This window comes from Balaenoptera musculus, chromosome 18, assembly GCF_009873245.2.
Source record: "Balaenoptera musculus isolate JJ_BM4_2016_0621 chromosome 18, mBalMus1.pri.v3, whole genome shotgun sequence".
NCBI classification, from domain to species: Eukaryota; Metazoa; Chordata; class Mammalia; order Artiodactyla; family Balaenopteridae; genus Balaenoptera; species Balaenoptera musculus.
Genome location: NC_045802.1, coordinates 6,307,983 through 6,328,566, shown reverse-complemented (window position 1 = coordinate 6,328,566; position 20,584 = coordinate 6,307,983). Strand labels below are relative to the sequence as shown.

The following is a 20,584-nucleotide window of genomic DNA, read 5'->3' as shown; positions in this document are numbered from 1 at the left end:
TGACTAGAGCAGAGTGGTTACTGTCTAAGAGTTTTCTGTCTTGCGAACCTGCTTCTTTCACGGCCCTTTGGTGAGAGAAACCAGGCACTGAGGGGTGAGGGAGAGCTTTTGATCTCTGCCCATGACTGTTCTGGGTTACTGGCTTCTTCTGCCCCAAGTCTGGGATAGATTAGGCAAGAAGAAAACCCAGAAAACTCACCACGGTGTCATTCCTCAAGGTCCCTAGCTGGCCCGCCTCCTCCTCTCCACCTTTGAGACCCACCTCACGTTTGTTTTATGTATAAAGTACAAAGTTGTTAGTTGCATTTGAGACGAACAGGGGAAAGTATGCCTACAACATCTCCCCAGAGACAGAAGCCCAGCTTGTCTTTTTAAACAAAAAAACTTTTTTAAATTTTTCAATTACATCTTAAACGTAGAAATAGTTTTAAAGTGAAAAATGCACATCCTTATCCTTCTGAAACGTAAGCCACTAAAATTAATTTAACCTTTTTGACAAGGTTCAACAATAAAACATCCACAGTTATACGTTTATTTTTTCCACAGGACTCGTTTCGCGTTTACTACGTGATAAGCGCTCTTCCGTCACATTAAACGGGTCCTGTTGACCCGATTTGGGAAGTTCCTGTGATAGCCTGCTCCTTTTTCTATTTCTCACTCTTGTCAGTGTGGCTGCCTCCAGAGAGTCCCCACACCTTTTAATCCGCTACTTCTAACAGTGTGCAGGCTGAGAAATCAGACAGTCAGTTCTTTCGGAGATATTTTTAAACCGTAGTAAACAGACTAAGAATAATAGACTCTCCACTTTAACAGCAAATTTGCCAACATCTACTTGGGCTACTCCGACGTCCTTCCGGCTCAGTTTCCTCATCATATCCCAGTTAGCTGAAATTGGGCGACAAATGGTCTCCAATAACATGAAGTGCTGCTGTATATATAACTTTCATTTCACCTTCCTCAAGATCAGATCAAGCAAGCAGAAGCCTGCAGGAAAACAGGAGACCCAGGCCAAGTACAGACCAACAGGGAAATGTTCTCCTGGTGCCTATGACAAACCCACTACCCAGGAAGGACGCCTGAGTTCACAGGCAAGTTGGAAACTGAGGACGCCAAACTACCGGGATAATTAAGCACGAGGAACAAGTTAAATGCAGATACCTAATAAGCACTTTGAAATTTTTCTTACTTCATTACTGTTTGAGTATAACCAAAACTGACACTTCTAACATAACGGTCCTAGCACCTGTTGGTTTCAGGAAATGTGCTGTGCTCAGGGAACACGTCCCAGAGGCATGTTTTTCCAAGATGCTGAGGCTAATAATTGCTTAAAGGCTGACATCAGGGCTCAGTCTCACACCTTCTCCCACATGCATATCACAAAATACAGAACACGACGTTCCTGAACTCCATGGCATTCAGAATCAGCGCCTGACATCAGACTGCAGACCTCATGCCCATCTACGCTCCTGAGAGAGAATACTTGGTCCCAAGAGAGACTGTAAGTTCTAAACTCACCTCTGTGATCTTGTAAAGTTATCTGAGTATTTTCCTCATCTAACATAAGGAAAATATCCCCTGCATTACTGAGTTTTGATGAACTCTACAGAGAAAAGCCACAGTACAAAAGAGACATAAATATTTAATGAATGCAGGGACTTCCCTGGTGGCTCAGTGGTTAAGAATCCGCCTGCCAATGCAGGGGACACGGGTTTGATCCCTGGTCTGGGAAGATCCCATGTACTGCAGAGCAACTAAGCCAGTGTGCCACAACTACTGAGCCCGTGTGCTGCAACTACTAAGCCTGTGCTCTAGGCCCATGAGCCATAACTACTGAGCCTGCGCACCACAACTACTGAAGCCTGCGTGCTCTAGGGCCCACGTGCTGCAACTACTGAAGCCCGCGCACCTAGATCCCGTGCTCCACAACAAGAGAAGCCACCGCAGTGAGAAGCCCGCGCACCGCAACGAAGAGTAGCCCCTGCTCACCGCAACTAGAGAAAGCCCGCGCGCAGCAACAAAGACCCAACGCAGCCCCCCCAAAATATATATATTCAATGAATTCCAAATATCGTGACTGTTATTGATTTTTATTATTACAAGGAAAAGACGGCCTCTCTATGAAGGGACAGGATACCAGATACTACCCTCAAGTTACCGCCACCTGTAAACCAAAGTACTGAGTTGATTTTTGGTCTAGACAACTCAGTGTCTCTGAATCCAGAGTTCTTTGTGTGATGTGGTACAGTTTTTAGCACATGTGGAAAGGCAGTTGCAGAGCCCAGGTCTTGAAAGTTACCTGCATCTTCTCTGGGGTGGTGAGCAGAGAAGGTCACTTCCCCTCTGTCCCCACCAGCTCTAACCAGTCTCCTCATGACTGCCGCCCACACTCCCTCACCCAATGCCTCGCTCTCCCTTTAATATTCTCGGTCATGGTGTCTGGTTTGTTGGTGTTGGGTTTTCTTCTTTTTCTAGCCGTACACAATCCCCTAGACTCTGGGTCTTTATTCTATATGTTTTCTACCCACCAGTCCCTCTCCTTTCGGTGCAATCCTCCTGACCTTTCAAATCTCCAGTCCTACTGGAGTCCACTGTCTTTGAAAAGGGAGACTTTGGTAGTTAAACTACAAGTCTTGGTGGGGAGACTCCAGGTCTTGGTGGGATGCTCCATTCAAAGGTGGGAACCCACCCTTGAAGCAGGGGTGGGGCAGAAAGAAAACCACAGGAGCACTGGTGCTGCAGCCACACCGAGCTGACGTGGAAGACATCCAACCTGTGGAGAGAGAGAACCCCAGGGGGGCTGGGAGTGGAGGTGGCAAAGGCTGGTGAGAACTGTGGCAGAGATGGTCTAGTCCTGGAATCAAGAACACTCATCAATGCCCGGAGCACAGCAAGGCGTCCAGGCTCCCGTGGCTTCCCCAGGCAGGAAGGGAGCATGCCCCCCATGCCTGTGCAGGTCATCTTAAGGCAGCGGACTGGGCTGCAGTAGGCACTTGTCTGTCAGTGTCAGGCCAAGCGGGTGGTGGAAGTGTGGCTGGGATGAGAGAGTGACAGAGTGCCAGCTACGACCTGACCACAGGTGCAGGCAGACAGGGATGATGGGGACATGGGGTCTGGAGGGAGGGAGGTAAGAAATGACTGGCTTGGAAACTAAGCCCACACTGCAGCAGTGAGAACCATCTCGTACAGGAGCATCAGTTTTCCCGGACACAGACACCTAGAAAACCATCATGTATGTGGGTCACCCTGAGCCCCTCAGTCATATCAGAGTCTTTTTGTGGCAGCATCATCAGGCTATTTATAGTGAGCAGTTACAGACAGCCTAAGTGGGCCACCACATTCCTACCTGGCTGGCTCTGGCTGGTGTGGGGTAACGCTAACAAGATAAAGGCTTTCTTTAAATGCCATGCTACACAAAAGCCTTCTCTAGATACTTAAAAGTCTCCCTTTCGTTTGTATTTATATTTTATTTTTAAAGGCAATTTAATTATTCATGGGATGCAGTCTCCATAATGTGAGCTACATTGTAGGAAACTTCACAAAAACTGTTCAATGCCCGGCAGGAGGCAGGCACGTGGACATAACATGGGGGAAGGAGACGGTGTCGGGGGGGATGGGGGGCACAGTCTTTGGACCCAAGCAGACCAGAGTCAGAATCGCACGGCTGCACATAAACCATCACATAGGGAAAGTCAGCCTCTCAAACCTCAGTTTTCTTACCTGTAACACCAGGATCTATCAACTGACTTTAGAGCCCTTTTGTATATAAAGTGCCTTATGAATTCGGGTACCTGGCGATGCTCAGGAAATGGTAGCTGTTTTAGGGACAGTCAACAGGGCACATGAGAAATAAAGTCAGGGTTATGAAGAGACGTCTGGATATACTCCACCACCCTCGAGGAACACTTCCAGAGACAACTCAGCCCCCTGTGTGGGTCCCTCGTGCTAGGACCCTACTCTGCTCACTCCTACCTAAACCTGATCTCTCCCTCCCTCTCCTCACACATCCGCTCCTCCAAACCATCACACATACACGTCTGCGTCTGTGGCTCGTGGTCCTGGAAGGCCACTCCCCAACCCAGGCGCCAAATATCTACCTGCTCAAAATCATTCCTGTGCTTCCTGGCCCTACTCAAACGAGATCTGCTGTCTTCAAGGAGATGCCCAGCCCGATACCTCCCCACCCAGAATCTCTCAGCACTGGCCACCTGCCATGGTGGTCACAGTGAGAACGCCAATGCACTCATGAGCATCCCCTCCTCCTGATCCAGTCCAGGTATGTTCATTTAGAACACGCTGCCAAAGGCTTTGGATGCACGGGATAACGGGAGAGAAACTAACGGAAGGCAGCAATGTGATTTTTGGTTTTCAGGACAGAAAGCTTGAGCAGCCTGTATCATCTGCAATGCTTTGAAATTAAGAAGTGCAGTGGTTAAGAATCCGCCTGCCAATGCAGGGGACAACATTCGATCCCTGGTCCGGGAAGATCCCACATGCCGTGGAGCAACTAAGCCCATGTGCCGCAACTACTGAGTCCGTGTGCTGCAACTACTGAAGCCCGTGTGCCTAGAGCCCATGCTCCACAACAAGAGAAGCCACCGCAATGAGAAGCCCACGCACCGCAATGAAGAGTAGCCCCAGCTCGCCGCAACTAGAGAAAGCCCGCGCGCAGCAATGAAGACCCAACGTAGCAAAAAAAAAAAAAAGAAATGACTCACTGGGATCTTAACTCAGACGTGTCAGCACTCACAGTGTGAAGCCAGGAAACAAGCTTTCACTGTCACATTCACGGAACTACACTGAAGACAAGCCACTGGGAATTTGAGTCAAGATTACACATTTTTCTGCAGAACTTATTGGCAAATGGCACAAAAATTCATCCACATTGTTAGCAAAAATGAATGCCCTCTGAAAGTTCTTTCTTCCCCTGAAATTTCAAGGAAATGGGTAAAACAAATAGACCGCTCTCTACCAATAAAACTTAAATGTCACTTTGTCATATATTAAAATTTTACTTGTACCGGCATATTTCTGGACTCTCCATTCTGTCTCACTCTAGTAGCCTTTATGGTATGTTTTCTTCTCTGATAAGGGAAGTCTCAACTCTACCTTCAAAATTTTTTTGACTTTAAAAAGAGTGCTGGCACTTTCAGCTGTCTATTTGGAACAAAATAATTTTCTTACACCATATGTAAAAATAAATTACAGATAAAGTAAAGGCTAGATGCCAAAAATAAACTAATAAACTCTTAAGAGAAAATCTAGGGGACTATGTGTACAACCTAAAGATGTGTGGAGCCTTATCTCCCTCTGAAAACAAAGAAACATAAAAGATGTATTTTGCTATATGAACATTTAAAACTTTTATAGAGCAAAAGCTATCGTAAGCAAGGTGTACATAAAAACAATAGATCTGGAAAAAATATTTGCAATAAAATGTTTAAAATAAAGTGCTAATATCAATAACATGTAGAAAGCCCTCTTAGAAATAGATACAAAAAAGAAAAATAATTCAATAGAAATATGTGCAAAAACATATGAATAGGAAATTTACAGAAAAGCCACGCTCCAAAAGACCAAACATATGAAAAACTACTCAAATGCGCTCTTTCCATTCAGACTAGCAAAAATTATAAAGATGATTAACACCTATCGCTAACAGAAATGTCAAAAAAAGACACTCTCATAAATTGCTGGTGGCAGTGTAATTGTTACAGAAATTTTGGAAGCAATCCAGCAATGTCTATTGCTAAAAATACACTGATGAGATGCCAACTACTGTAACATTTTCTTAAAAAAAAAATAGTGCAAAAGAAGAGATGTACAAATACGTTTACTGCACTGCTATTCCTAACGGCAAAAAAGGAAACAAAATGAATGTTTGTTAATAGGGTAACCATTGAATAAATAAAGATGGGTCCATACCCATACCATGGACTATAGCCATAAATAGAATGAATGGGAACTATACTAGTGGAGTCAGAGGTACTTCTATGCGGCTTTGTTAAACAGAGAAATTAACACAGAAAAGTGTGTTTAATATGACACCAGTTAATAAAGCAAACGATTACCCCCAAATCCTTATATATTCATATGTTTATATGTTCATATATGGTTATCTGGGCAAAGAGGAAAGCACAGGAGGATACACACCAGGTAATTCACATGGGTTATTTAGGGTGACAGAGGGAAAATAAGTGAAAACAGAAAAAAAAAAAAATCCCAAAGAACACCCAATGTGTATATGATCTCATATATATATATTTCTTTAAAAAGAAAATTTTAAAAAAGAGATTGGATTAGATCTGTATCTAGCAATTTGCAGGGATATACACCAATTGCTGTTAAATTAAAAGAACAAATTGCATAATAATGTGTAAAAAAAAATTCTGTTTGAATAAAGACAAAATATCACTATATTTATAAATAAGCTTACCTATTTGTTGGAGCAAGGAGAAAGATTTGGAAAGCTATACACCAGGCTATTAACAGTGATTATCTCAGGAAGGTTGTGTTGGTTCAGAAAGAACATTAGATCAGTAACTTTGCCCATATATGATCTTTGTACAGAATTGCTTCAGTTATTAAAGCAAATGTGTTTTACTTCTATAACTAAAAATAAATACAGAAATTTTGTTTTCTACAAAAGGAAAAACAAGTGTAACAGTGACAGGGAATAAGAAGTGCTTCATGGAATTCTTTTTCGAATTCCATCCTAGAATTTACCACCGGTGCACACCCACATAAAAGTTGCATTACCTGCTTGTGCTGCACATACACACTCCATCACTACACCCTGCCCTTCAATAAACACCACTCCACCCTAGCCAGTAGCAGAGGCTCTATCAACTATTATCATTTGCTTGTCGATATTATCTCCAGGTCAGATCCTTCATCTTGGTTTCCTAATCACGGTGCCTGGGTTTAATTTTTTTTAATTAAGAGAATGTACTCAACAGACTAGGAATGGAGGGAAACTACCTTAACGTAGTAAAGGCCATATATGAAAAGCCCACAGCGAACATCACACTCAGTGGTGAAAGAATGAAAGCTTTCCTTCAAAATTAAGGATAATACAAGGATGCCTGTTTTCACCAATTCTATTCAACATAGTACTGGAAGTCCTAGATAGAACGATTAGGCAAGGAAGAGAAACAAAGCATCCAAATCAGAAAGGAAAATGTAAAATTATCTCTGTTTTCAGACAACATGCTCTTATATGTAGAAAACCCCAAAGATTCCAGACACAAAACAAGCAAACAAACAAAAAAGACCTGTTAGAATGAACAAGTTCAGCAAAGATGCAGAATTCAAAGTCACACAAAAACCAGTTGCATTTCTGTACACTAACAATGAACAATCAGAAAAGAAAGTTAAGAAAACAATTCCATTTACAATCGCATCAAAAAATAAAATAAAATACTTAAATATTAACTTGACCAAGGAGGCAAAAGACTTGTTCATAAAAACTGCAAAATGATGCTGAACAAAATTAAAGAAGACACAAATGAATGGAAAGACATCCCATGTTCATGGACTGGAAGACAATATTGTTAAGATGCCAATACTACTGGAAGCAATCTACGGATTTAATCAATCCCTATCAAAATCCCAGGGACATTTTTTGCAGAAAACAGAAAACTCCATCCTAAAATTCATATGGAATCCCAAAGATGAATCCCAAAGATGACAATAGCCAAAATGATCTTCAAAAAGAAGAACAAAGTTGGAGGTCTCACACTTCCCAATTTCAACACTTATTACAAGGTACAGTAATCAAAACAGCGTGTGACAGGCATAAAGACCATATGGATCAACGTAACAGAATGTAGAGTCCAGAAATAAACCTTTGCATATATGGTGAAATGATTTCTGACAAGAGTACAAGACCATTCGATGGGGGAAAGACCATCTCTTCAACAAATGGTGCTGGGAAAACTGGATATCCACAGCCTAAATAATGAAGTTGGACCCTTACCTTAAACCATATACAAAAATTGATTTGAAATAGATCAAAGACATAAACCTAAGACCTAAAACTATAAAACAGAAGACAACACTGGAGATAGCTTCATGATATTGGTCTTAGCAAGAATTTCTTGAATATGACACCAAAAGCAAGGCAACAGGGTAGATAAATTGTACTACATTAAAATTTAAAACTTCTGTGCATCAAAGAACACAACCAATAAAGTGAAAAGGTAACCTATAGAATGGGAGAAAATACTTGCAAATCATATATCTGATAAGGGGTTAATATCCAGAATATCTAAAGAACTCCTACAATTCAACAACAAAAAATAATCCAATCTAAAAATGGGCAATGGATTTGAATAGACATTTCTCCAAAGAAGATAAACAAATGGCCAACAAGCATACGAAAAGATGCTCAACATCACTAGTCATGAGGGAAATGAAAATCAAACCTATGAGATATCATCTCACACTCATCAGGATGGCTACTGTCAAAACAAAATAACTGTTGACAAGGATGTGGAGAAGTTGGAACCCTTGTGCACTGTTGATGGGAAAGTAAAATGGAACATCTGCTATGGAAAAGAGTGTAGCAGTTCCTCAAGAAATTAAAAATAGAGTTAACATATGACACAGCAATTCCACTTCTGGGTATGTGTCTAAAAGAATTGAAAGTAGGGTCTCAAAGAGACATTTGCATACCCATGTTTACTACAGCATTATTCACAATAGTCAAAAGGTGGAAGCAACCCAAGTGTCCATCAATGGATGAACAGATTAAAAAAATGTGTATACATACAATGGAATATCATTCAGTCTCAAAAAGGAAGGAGAGAGGAGCTTCAAGACGGCCGAAGAATAAGACGTGGAGATCACCTTCCTCCCCACAAATACGTCAGAAATACATCTACATGTGGAACAACTCTTACAGAACACCTACTGAATGCTGGCAGAAGACCTCAGACCTCCCAAAAGGCAAGAAACTCCCCACGTACCTGGGTAGGGCAAAAGAAAAAAGAAAAAACAGAGACAAAAGAATAGGGAGGGGACCTGCACCAGTGGGAGGGAGCTGTGAAGGAGGAAAGGTTTCCACACACTAGGAAGCCCCTTCGCGGGGGGAGACTGCGGGTGGTGGAGGGGGGAGCTTTGGAGCTATGGAGGAGAGCGCAGCCACAGGGGTGAGGAGAGCAAAGCGGAGAGATTCCCGCACAGAGGATCGGTGCCAACCAGCACTCACCAGCCCAAGAGGCTTGTCTGCTCACATGCCAGGGAGGGCAGGGGCTGGGAGCTGAGGCTCGGGCTTCGGAGGTCGGATCCCAGGGAGAGGACTGGGGTTGGCGGCGTGAACACAGCCTGCAAGGGGCTAGTGCGCCACAGCTAGCCGGGAGGGAGTCTGGGAAAAAGTCTGTACCTGCCGAAGAGGCAAGAGACCATTGTTTCGGGGTGCACGAGGAGAGGGATTAAGAGCACCACTTAAAGGAGCTCCAGAGACTGGCGCGAGCCGCGGCTATCAGCGCGGACCCCAGAGACGGGCATGAGACGCTAAGGCTGCTGCTGCTGCCACCAAGAAGCCTGTGTGCGAGCACAGGCCACTATCCACACCGCCCCTCCCAGAAGCCTGTGCAGACCCCCACCGCCAGGGTCCTGTGATCCAGGGACAACTTCCCCGGAAGAACACAGGGCGCACCTCAGGCTGGTGCAACGTCACACTGGCCCCTGCCGTCGCAGGCTCGCCCCACATTCCATACCCCTCCCTCCCCACGGCCTGAGTGAGCCAGAGCCCCTGAATCAGCTGCTCCTTTAACCCCGTCCTGTGTGAGCGCAGAACAGACGCCCTCAGCGACCTACACGCAGAGGCGGGGCCACATCCAAAGCTGAACCCCGGGAGTTGTGCGAACAAAGAAGAGAAAGGGAAATCTCCCCCAGCAGCCTCAGGAGCAGCAGATTAAATCTCACAATCAACCTGATGCACCCTGCATCTGTGGAATACCTGAATAGACAACAAATCATCCCAAATTGAGGAGGCAGACTTTGAGAGCAACAATTTATATATTTTTTTCCCTTTTTCTCTTTCTGTGAGTGTGTATGTGTATGCTTCTGTGTATGATTTTGTCTGTATAGCTTTGCTTTTACCATTTGTCCTGGGTTCTGTCTGTCCTTTTTTTTTTTTTTTTTTTTTTAGTATAGTTTTTAGCGCTTGTTATCATTGGTGGATTTGTTTCTTGGTTTGGTTGCTCTCTTCTTTCTTTCTCTTTTTTTTTTTAATTACTTTTTAAAAATTTTTTTAATAATTATTTTTCATTTTTTATATTAATAACTTTTTTATTTTATTTTATTTTATTTTATTTTATTTTATTTTAACTTCTTCTTTCTTTCTTTTTTTTCTCCCTTTTGGTGCTCCAGCCAGCCGTCAGGGCTGTACCTCTGAGGTGGGAGAGACAGTTCAGGACATTGGTCCACGAGAGACCTCCCAGCTCCACGTAATATCAAATGGCGAAAATCTCCCAGAGATTTCCATCTCAACGCCAAGACCCAGCTCCACTCAATGACCAGCAAGCTCCAGTACTGGAAACCCTATGCCAAACAACTAGCAAGACAAGAACACAATCCCACCCATTAGCAGAGAGACTGCCTAAAATCATAATAAGGTCACAGACACCCCAAAACACACCACCAGACACGGAACTGCCCACCAGAAAGACAAGATCGAGCCTCATCCACCAGAACTCAGGCACTAGTCTCCTCCACCAGGAAGCCTACACAACTCACTGAACCAGCCTTACCCACTGGGTGCAGACACCAAAAACAATGGGAATTAAGAACCTGCAGCCTGCGAAAAGGAGACCCCAAACACAGTAAGTTAAGCAAAATGAGAAGACAGAGAAACACACAGCAGATGAAGGAGCAAGGTAAAAACCCACCAGACCTAACAAATGAAGAGGAAATAGGCAGTCTGCCTGAAAAAGAATTCAGAGTAATGATAGTAAGATGATCCAAAATCTTGGAAATAGAATGGAGAATATACAAGAAACGTTTAACAAGGACCTAGAAGAACTAAAGAGCAAACAAACAGTGACAAACAACACAATAAATGAAATTAAAAATTTTCTAGAACGGATCAATAGCAGAATAACTGAGGCAGAAAAATCTCAGAGACCTCTGGGACAACATTAAACGCACCAACATTCGAATTATAGGGGTCCCAGAAGAAGAAGAGAAAAAGAAAGGGACTGAGAAAATATTTGAAGAGATTATAGTAGAAAACTTCCCTAATATGGGAAAGGAAATAGTTAATCAAGTCCAGGAAGCACAGAGAGTCCCATACAGAATAAATCCAAGGAGAAACACGCCAAGACACATATTAATCAAACTATCAAAAATTAAACACAAAGAAAAAATATTAAAAGCAGCAAAGGAAAAACAACAAATAACATACAAGGGAATCCCCATAAGGTTAACAGCTGATCTTTCAGCAGAAACTCTGCAAGCCAGAAGGGAGTGGGAGGACATATTGAAAGTGATGAAGGGGAAAAACCTACAGCCAAGATTACTCTACCCAGCAAGGATCTCATTCAGATTTGATGGCGAAAATAAAACCTTTACAGACAAGCAAAAGCTAAGAGAATTCAGCACCACCAAACCAGCTTTACAACAAATACTAAAGGAAATTCTCTAGGCAGGAAACACAAGAGAAGGAAAAGACCTACAATAACAAACCCAAAACAATTAAGAATGGTAATAGGAACTTACATATCGATAATTACCTTAAATGTAAATGGATTAAATGCTCCCACCAAAAGACAGACTGGCTGAATGGATACAAAAACAAGACCCGTATATATGCTGTCTACAAGAGACCCACTTCAGACCCAAGGACACATACAGACTGAAAGTGAGGGGATGCAAAAAGATATTCCATGCAAATGGAAGTCAAAAGAAAGCAGGAGTAGCAATTCTCATATCAGACAAAATAGACTTTAAAACAAAGACTATTACAAGACACAAAGAAGGACACTAATAATGATCAAGAGATCAATCCAAGAAGAAGATATAAAAATTGTAAATATTTATGCACCCAACATAGGAGCACCTCAATACATAAGGCAAATACTAACAGCCATAAAAGGGAAAATCAACAGTAACACAATCATAGTAGGGGACTTTAACACCCCACTTTCACCAATGAAGCGATCATCGAAAATGAAAATAAATAAGGAAACACAAGCTTTAAGTGATACATTAAACAAGATGGACTTAATTGATATTTACAGGACATTCCATCCAAAAACAACAGAATACACTTTCTTCTCAAGTGCTCATGGAACATTCTCCAGGATAGATCGTATCTTGGGTCACAAATCAAGCCTTGGTAAATTTAAGAACACTGAAATCATATCAAGTATCTTTTCCGACCACAATGCTATAAGACTAGATATCAATTACAGGAAAAAAATCGGTAAAAAATACAAACACATGGAGGCTAAACAATATACTACTTAATAACCAAGAGATAACTGAAGAAATCAAAGAGGAAATCAAAAACTACCTAGAAACAAATGACAATGAAAACAAGACGACCCAAAACCTATGGGATGCAGCAAAAGCAGTTCTAAGAGGGAAGTTTATAGCAATACAAACCTACCTTAAGAAACAAGAAACATCTCAAATAAACAACCTAACCTTACACCTAAAGCATTACAGAAAGAAGAACAAAAAAACCCCAAAGGTAGCAGAAGGAAAGAAATCATGAAGATCAGATTAGAAATAAATGAAAAAGAAATGAAGGAAACTATAGCAAAGATCAATAAAACTAAAAGCTGGTTCTTTGAGAAGATAAACAAAATTGATAAACCATTAGCCAGACTCAACAAGAAAAAAAGGGAGAAGACTCAAATCAATAGAATTAGAAATGAAAAAGGAGAAGTAACAACTGACACTGCAGAAATACAAAGGATCATGAGAGATTATTACAAGCAACTGTATGCCAATAAAATGGACAACCTGGAAGAAATGGACAAATTCTTAGAGATGCACAACCTTCCGAGACTGAATCAAGAAGAAATAGAAAATATGAACAGACCAATCACAAGCACTGAAATTGAAACTGTGATTAAAAATCTTCCAACAAACAAAACCCCAGGACCAGATGGCTTCAAAGGCGAATTCTATCAAACATTTAGAGAGGAGCTAACAACTATACTTCTCAAACTCTTCCAAAATATAGCAGAGGGAGGAACACTCCCAAACTCATTTGACGAGGCCACCATCACCCTGATACCAAAACCAGACAAAGATGTGAAAAAGAAAGAAAACTACAGGCCAATATCACTGATGAACATAGATGCAAAAATCCTCAACAAAATACTAGCAAACAGAACCCAACAGCACATTAAAAGGATCATACACCATGATCAAATGGGGTTTATCCCAGGGATGCAAGGAATCTTCAATATACACAAATCAATCATTGTGCTACACCATATTAACAAATTGAAGGAGAAAAACCATATGATCATCTCAATAGATGCAGAGAAAGCTTTCGACAAAATTCAACACCCATTTATGATAAAAACCCTCCAGAAAGTAGGCATAGAGGGAATTTACCTCAACATAATAAAGGCCATAGATGACAAACCCACAGCCAACATCGTCCTCAATGGTGAAAAACTGAAACCATTTCCACTAAGATCAGGAACAAGACAAGGTTGCCCACTCTCACCACTATTATTCAACATAGTTTTGGAAGTTTTAGCCACAGCAATCACAGAAGAAAAAGAAATAAAAGGAATCCAAATTGGAAAAGAAGAAGTAAAGCTGTCACTGTTTGCAGATGACATGGTACTACACATAGAGAATCCTAAAGATGCTACCAGAAAACTACTAGAGCTAATCAATGAATGTGGTAAAGTAGCAGGATACAAAATTAATGCACAGAAATCTCTTGCATTCCTATACACTAATGATGAAAAAATCTGAAAGAGAAATTAAGAAAACACTCCCATTTACCACTGCAACAAAAAGAATAAAATATCTAGCAATAAACCTACCTAAGGAGACAAAAGACCTGTATGCAGAAAATTATAAGACACTGATGAAAGAAATTAAAGATGATACAAATAGATGGAGAGATATACCATGTTCTTGGATTAGAAGAATCAACATTGTGAAAATGACTATACTACCCAAAACAATCTACAGATTCAATGCAATCCCTATCAAACTACCACTGGCATTTTTTACAGAACTAGAACAAAACATTTCACAATTTGTATGGAAACACAAAAGACCCCGAATAGCCAAAGCAATCTTGAGAAAGAAAAACGGAGCTGGAGGAATCAGGCTCCCTGACTTCAGACTGTACTACAAAGCTACAGTAATCAAGACAGTATGGTACTGGCACAAAAACAGAAATATAGATCAATGGAACAGGATAGAAAGCCCAGAGATAAACCCACACACATATGGTCACCTTATCTTTGATAAAGGAGGCAGGAATATACAGTGGAGAAAAGACAGCCTCTTCAATAAGTGGTGCTGGGAAAATCAGACAGCTACATGTAAAAGAATGAAATTAGAACACTCCCTAACACCATACACAAAAATAAACTCAAAATGGATTAAAGACCCAAATGTAAGGTCAGACACTATTAAACTCTTAGAGGAAAACATAGGCAGAACACTCCATGACATAAATCACAGCAAGATCCTTTTTGACCCACCTCCTAGAGAAATGGAAATAAAAACACAAATAAACAAATGGGACCTAATGAAACTTAAAAGCTTTTGCACAGCAAAGGAAACCACAAACAAGATGAAAAGACAACCTTCAGAATGGGAGAACATATTTGCAAACGAAGCAATGGACAAAGGATTAATCTCCAAGATTTACAAGCAGCTCATGCAGCTCAATATCAAAAAAACAAACAACCCAATCCAAAAATGGGCAGAAAACCTAAACAGACATTTCTCCAAAGAAGATATACAGATTGCCAACAAACCTATGAAAGAATGCTCAACGTCAGTAATCATTAGAGAAATGCAAATCAAAACTACAATGAGATATCATCTCACACCAGTCAGAATGGCCATCATCAAAAAACCTACAAACAATAAATGCTGGAGAGGGTGTGGAGAAAAGGGAAGCCTCTTGCCCTGTTGGTGGGAATGTAAATTGATACAGCCACTACGGAGAACAGTATGGAGGTTCCTTAAAATACTAAAAATAGAACTACCATAGGACCCAGCAATCCCACTACTGGGCATATACCCTGAGAAAACCATAATTCAAAAAGAGTCATGTACCACGGTGTTCATTGCAGCTCTATTTACAATAGCCAGGACATGGAAGCAACCTAAGTGTCCATCAACAGATGAATGGATAAAGAAGATGTGGCACATATATACAATGGAATATTACTCAGCCATAAAAAGAAATGAAATGGAGGTATTTGTAATGAGGTGGATGGAGTTAGAGTCTGTCATACAGAGTGAAGTAAGTCAGAAAGAGAAAAACAAATACCGTATGCTAACACATATATATGGAATCTTAAAAAAAAAAAAAAAAAGGTCATGAAGAACCTAGGGGCAAGACGGGAATAAAGATGCAAGCCTACTAGATAATGGACTTGAGGATATGGGGAGGGGGAAGGGTAAGCTGGGACAAAGTGAGAGAATGGCATGGACATATATACACTACCAAATGTAAAATAGATAGCTAGTGGGAAGCAGCCGCATAGCACAGGGAGATCAGCTCGGTGCTTTGGGACCACCTAGAGGGGTGGGATAGGGAGGGTGGGAGGGAGAGAGACGCAAGAGGGAAGAGATATGGGGATATATGTATATGTATAACTGATTCACTTTGTTATAAAGCAGAAACTAACACACCATTGTAAAGCAATTATACTCCAATAAAGATGTTAAAAAATAAAATAAAGCATTTAGTGATTGGGAATGAAAAAAAAAAGGAAGAAAATTTTGACATAGTCTGCAACATGGATGAACCTTGAGGACATTATACTAAGTTAAATAAGCCAGGTATTGAAAGGCAAATACTGTATGATTTCACTTGTATGAGATGTCTAGATTAGCCACATTCATAGAGACAGAAAGTAGAATGGTGGTTGCCAGAGGCTGGAGGGAGGGGGAAATGGAGCGCTGTTGTCTAATGGGGATAGAGTTTCAGCTTTGCAAGATGAAAAGAGTTCTAGAGATTGGTTGCATGACAGTGTGAATGTACTTAACACTACTGAACAGTGCACTTAAAAATGGTCAAGATGGTAAATTCTATGTTATGTGTATTTTACCACAATTTAAAAATTTTAAAACATTAAGAGAATGGGATATTGTAATTAAAAGATAACAAGGTGAGTGAGGTATTGGTTAGAAGTTGGGCTAGAAACTGAGAGAGGCTGGGAAAACCCAAAAGCACACGAAAATCCAGGGCCCCCAGGCAGGAGAGTAGGTCCCATTTGGAATAACCGAGATGCACATTAAACTGATGCCCAAATCGTATGCAACAGAAAAACATTCCTGCTGCTCAACGTCAAAGCCTGGTCATACTCAGTGGATGGGAGAAGGGACGTCAATATTCCATCCTGGGGAACGTCAGCCTTCCCATAAAATAGGGAGAAGAGCCCTGTCCTATGCAGCAAAGATTGAAAAACAAGTTGTTTGCGTAATTTTTTAAAAAAGTTTGAACATACATATCCTACTACCTTGTTGGGAAAATTAATAAAGTAGTCTTGTTCAGGCTTCAGAGGCAGACGCAGGCCTCTGCCCGACCTGTGACCCTGCCTGGACTGCACGCCTGCTTGCACACCTAACGATTGCTGCTAGCAAGTCAAGCGGCACTTACCATAAGAAAGGGAGTGGGTCTTGGAATTTCCTGAGCCCTGGGGACCTGGCTAGTCCCCCAGGGTCTGGAAAATCTTGTGACTCACCTGGTGAAATTAACAGCATTGTTACAATTGAACCAGAGCTGCATTTTTGCATGCAAACTGATAATATCAGTTTGCGGCCTGGAATAATAAACGGAAGCCCCCAGGACTCCATTCTGAAATCTCACCTCTGGGGTGGACGCACCGCCCAGGACCAACTGGGGCTCCAGCGTGCTGTTACTCGGGACTTCCCAGCTACTGTTTGGATCTGGAAGTAGGGGTCGGCCCAGTTCGGTGATGTATACCTTGTTATGTTTCTCTCATAATCTTATTCCTTTCTTTCTAATGATTGTATATTAAAATTAAGTTAAACCACCTTTCATTAAAGAGTTGACTAAAGCTGTTTATTTGTGTGAGATGAGTGCTTATTTTGCCAGCTAATCCAACAATCCTTAAAACCGAAAGCAAGCTTTCAGCAAAACATACCTACACATGTTCTCTTTTATATGCTTTAAAATATACATATAACCTATAAGGTGAAAGAAAAATGAAGCTCAGAGATGTTAAGTGACTTCCAAGATTTACAAGTTGGTTGCCCAAAGGGATAGTGGGGAGGAGATCCACCCCCCCACCAACCTGTACTCGGAACCTGCACTGAGTTTGTGATGTAAAAGCTCCAGCTGGGGCAGTGGACAGTGGCGTCTGTCATAATATAGAGTCAAGCGTAGGCCCAGGAAAAGTTGGTCCCTTTCCTCCCCACCACACCTGTGATACGAGCAATGGCTGACATTATCACAGTGAAAGCTACGTGTCTACCATGGTGCTCTGAAATAAGTTGCCAACAAAGTCATAAAGCCTCCTCTGACATTTAAACAGATGGGAAGCAGCAATTTTATGAGATTATAGAAATAAGCAATTTTGAGATGAGGAAAAAAATCTTAGGAACCAGTAAGACTAATTTCTCACCTTACAGAGGAATCCCACCCACAGATTCTCTGGCAGGTAGGAACACTTCTAATTGTAGGGAATGTCACTACCTAACGAAACAAGCCCATTCTATTTTGAACAGCCCTGAAGAATTATGAAATGCCTTCCTATACAGAACCAAAAACTGCCTCCCTGTAACTTCTCCCTCTTGACCTGAGCCTTATCTTCTTAAAATAGAGAGATGATTTCAAATGATTTAGGAAACTGACGATCATTTGAAAACACTCCTACCCACCATGCAGTAACACATTACTTGCTTAGAGGTAAACGTAAGCCACACAAGCCAGTAAGTAAACAGTTGTTTAGCGAGTCCTTGGGCACAAATTTCCAGCTCTGAAAAAGCTTAAATCCCGGACAACAGGGCAACAGTACAATTATTTTGTTAAAGAAAATTAGTTAACATCATGCTCAATAATTTTGATTGCATAAATATGCTGTGAAAATGATCTGTCATCTTTGAACAAGAAAAAGATGGCCTGTAAATTCTGTTTGAATGTCTAAAGAAAATTTCCCTCCACGCATAAACAATATACTTAAAACTAACCGTAGTCTCAACCAACCCACGGAAATTTAGAGTTGCCAAGAATCATAAATTGTCCCTATCTCCCATTACCCTACACAAGTTAATATTCGAAAGTTGTCTTTAAATCCTGTGTAAAAATTTAACCATGTGGCCAATACATGCCATTTGCTAAAAAAAAAGTAATAGGTTCTAGTTCTTTCTTGAAAAAACAGTGGCATACGTACAATTATTTATTATTTTCCATTCTCTGATGAAAGATACAAAAAGTAAAATTAAACAAAAAACTGACTTCTCATCTTTTCCTTAAATAGAACATTTAAACTGTCAATTAACTAACAGTGTCAAGACCCAGGAGGTGTTGGTGATACTAGTGCTGCGGCACCAGATTCTTTACATGTGAAGAATATACTTTGAAAATGTTTTTAAGTAGGAGGCTGCTTGAGGTCCACAAGAAGAGCTCACTCATAACTTGTTTCCATCAACAGTCACAAACAGTTTTTTGCAAAGCCCAAAAGATCTCTTGTAACTTTGGTAGATACTTGGAAGACTCCTTTTCTAAGTGAATAAATCACTCACAAACACACTGGATGTTAACTTTTGTGGTACTTCATCAAAATAAAATTATAAAATTACATGGACAAAATTCTTTCCTCCACAGTACCTTCTATAAAATCAACACTGGCCCATGCATCCCAAAGCAACAGTCTGGCCCCTGATCCTGAATTCAGTTCAGGATATATAACCATCAATAAGCAGCTACCAAGCAGAGCGCCAGGACTTTGAAAGCATCCCTGGCTTTCGAGAAGCAGACATTCCTTTCAGCCATATTCCTTAATGCCCAAAACATAAAATTCCAGTGAAATTTTAATTAACAAATTCAAGGCTCAATTAGGATGCTCACGTAAAGTAATATAAAACCTTATGTAAGCCACAGTAATGAGAGTGAACTCAATCACAATAAAGAAACATTTAGTTAAATAAAAATATTTTTATTATTGCCTATTCAGAGATGTATATAAGTGGCAAACGCAATTAAATATCCCCATAAAATGAAAACTAACTGTAAACAGCCCCAGCATACTTCTTTGCTTAACATCCTATAGCTCCAATTAATTTTATTCCCCCAAATAGTCGCTCACAACCTACTCACATAAATTTTTCTCCATCTCAGAAGAAGTTGGCTCCTTTGGCTGTATCAGCGTCCCAGGCAAAAAGGACCATGCGAGTCATACTTGCCCAAGGGCTTCAGTTTTGGACACTGGATACGTGGCTTCATCCAGGGGCCTGTTAGAAATGCAGACTCTTAGACTCTACCCCAGACCTGATGAATCAGACCCTACATTTTCACAAGCTCCCCAAGTGATTTCCAAGCATATTACAGTTGGAGCAGCACTGCTACAGACCAACCAGGGGGTCTCAAAAGGTGGTCCCAGGACCAGCAGCATCATGAAATGGGAAATGCAAGTTCTCGATCCCCACATGCAACTCAATATAAAAAAAACAAAACACCTAATCAAAAAAATGGACAGAAGACCTGAACAGACATTTTTCCAAAGAACACATACAGATGGCCAACAGGCATATGAAAAGACTCTCAACATCCTTAATTATTAGAGAAATGCAGATCCAAACAACAAGATATCACCTCACACTTGTCAGAATGGCTATCATCAAAACATGTACAAATAATAAATTCTGGAGAGGATGTGGAGAAAAGAGAACCCTTGCACACTGTTGGTGGGAATGTTGGTGCAGCCACTGTGGAAAATAGTATGAGGTTCCCCTAAAAGCTAAAAATAGGACTACTACATGACCCAGCAATTCCACTCTGGGTATATATCCAAAGAAAATGAAAATACTAAGTCAAAAAGATACATGCACCTTGTGTTTATAGCAGCATTATTTACAACACCCAAAACATAGAAGCAATCCGGGTGCCCATCAACAGACAAATGGAAAAGGAAGATGTGGTATATATATATATATACACACACACACACAATGGAATACTACTCAGCCTTACAAAAGAATGAAATACTACCATTTGCAGCAACATGGACAGACCTAAAGAATATTATGCTTAGTGAAATAAAGCAGACAAATACTGTATGAAATCACTTACATGTGGAGTCTAAAAATAATACAAATGAATGTATATGCAAAACGGAACAGACTCACAGATACAGAAAACTCAGTAGTGGTTACCAAAGGGGGAGAGGGAAGGGTG

General features: G+C 40.9%; 1 protein-coding gene across 7 annotated transcripts in view; it reads right to left on the bottom strand.

Annotated features, from left to right (window-relative positions):
* Positions 1 to 20,584, bottom strand: part of MTUS2 (microtubule associated scaffold protein 2) — a 489,522-nt gene that overhangs the window by 374,117 nt on the left and 94,821 nt on the right. For 5 of the 7 annotated variants that reach the window (XM_036831696.1, XM_036831703.1, XM_036831697.1 and 2 more), the window contains one exon: positions 19,508 to 19,641. The exons of the other annotated variants lie outside the window; for them this stretch is intronic. The gene's annotated coding sequence lies outside the window, so the exon portion shown is untranslated. The remainder of the gene's footprint in view (positions 1 to 19,507; positions 19,642 to 20,584) is intronic. 7 annotated transcript variants of the gene reach the window in all.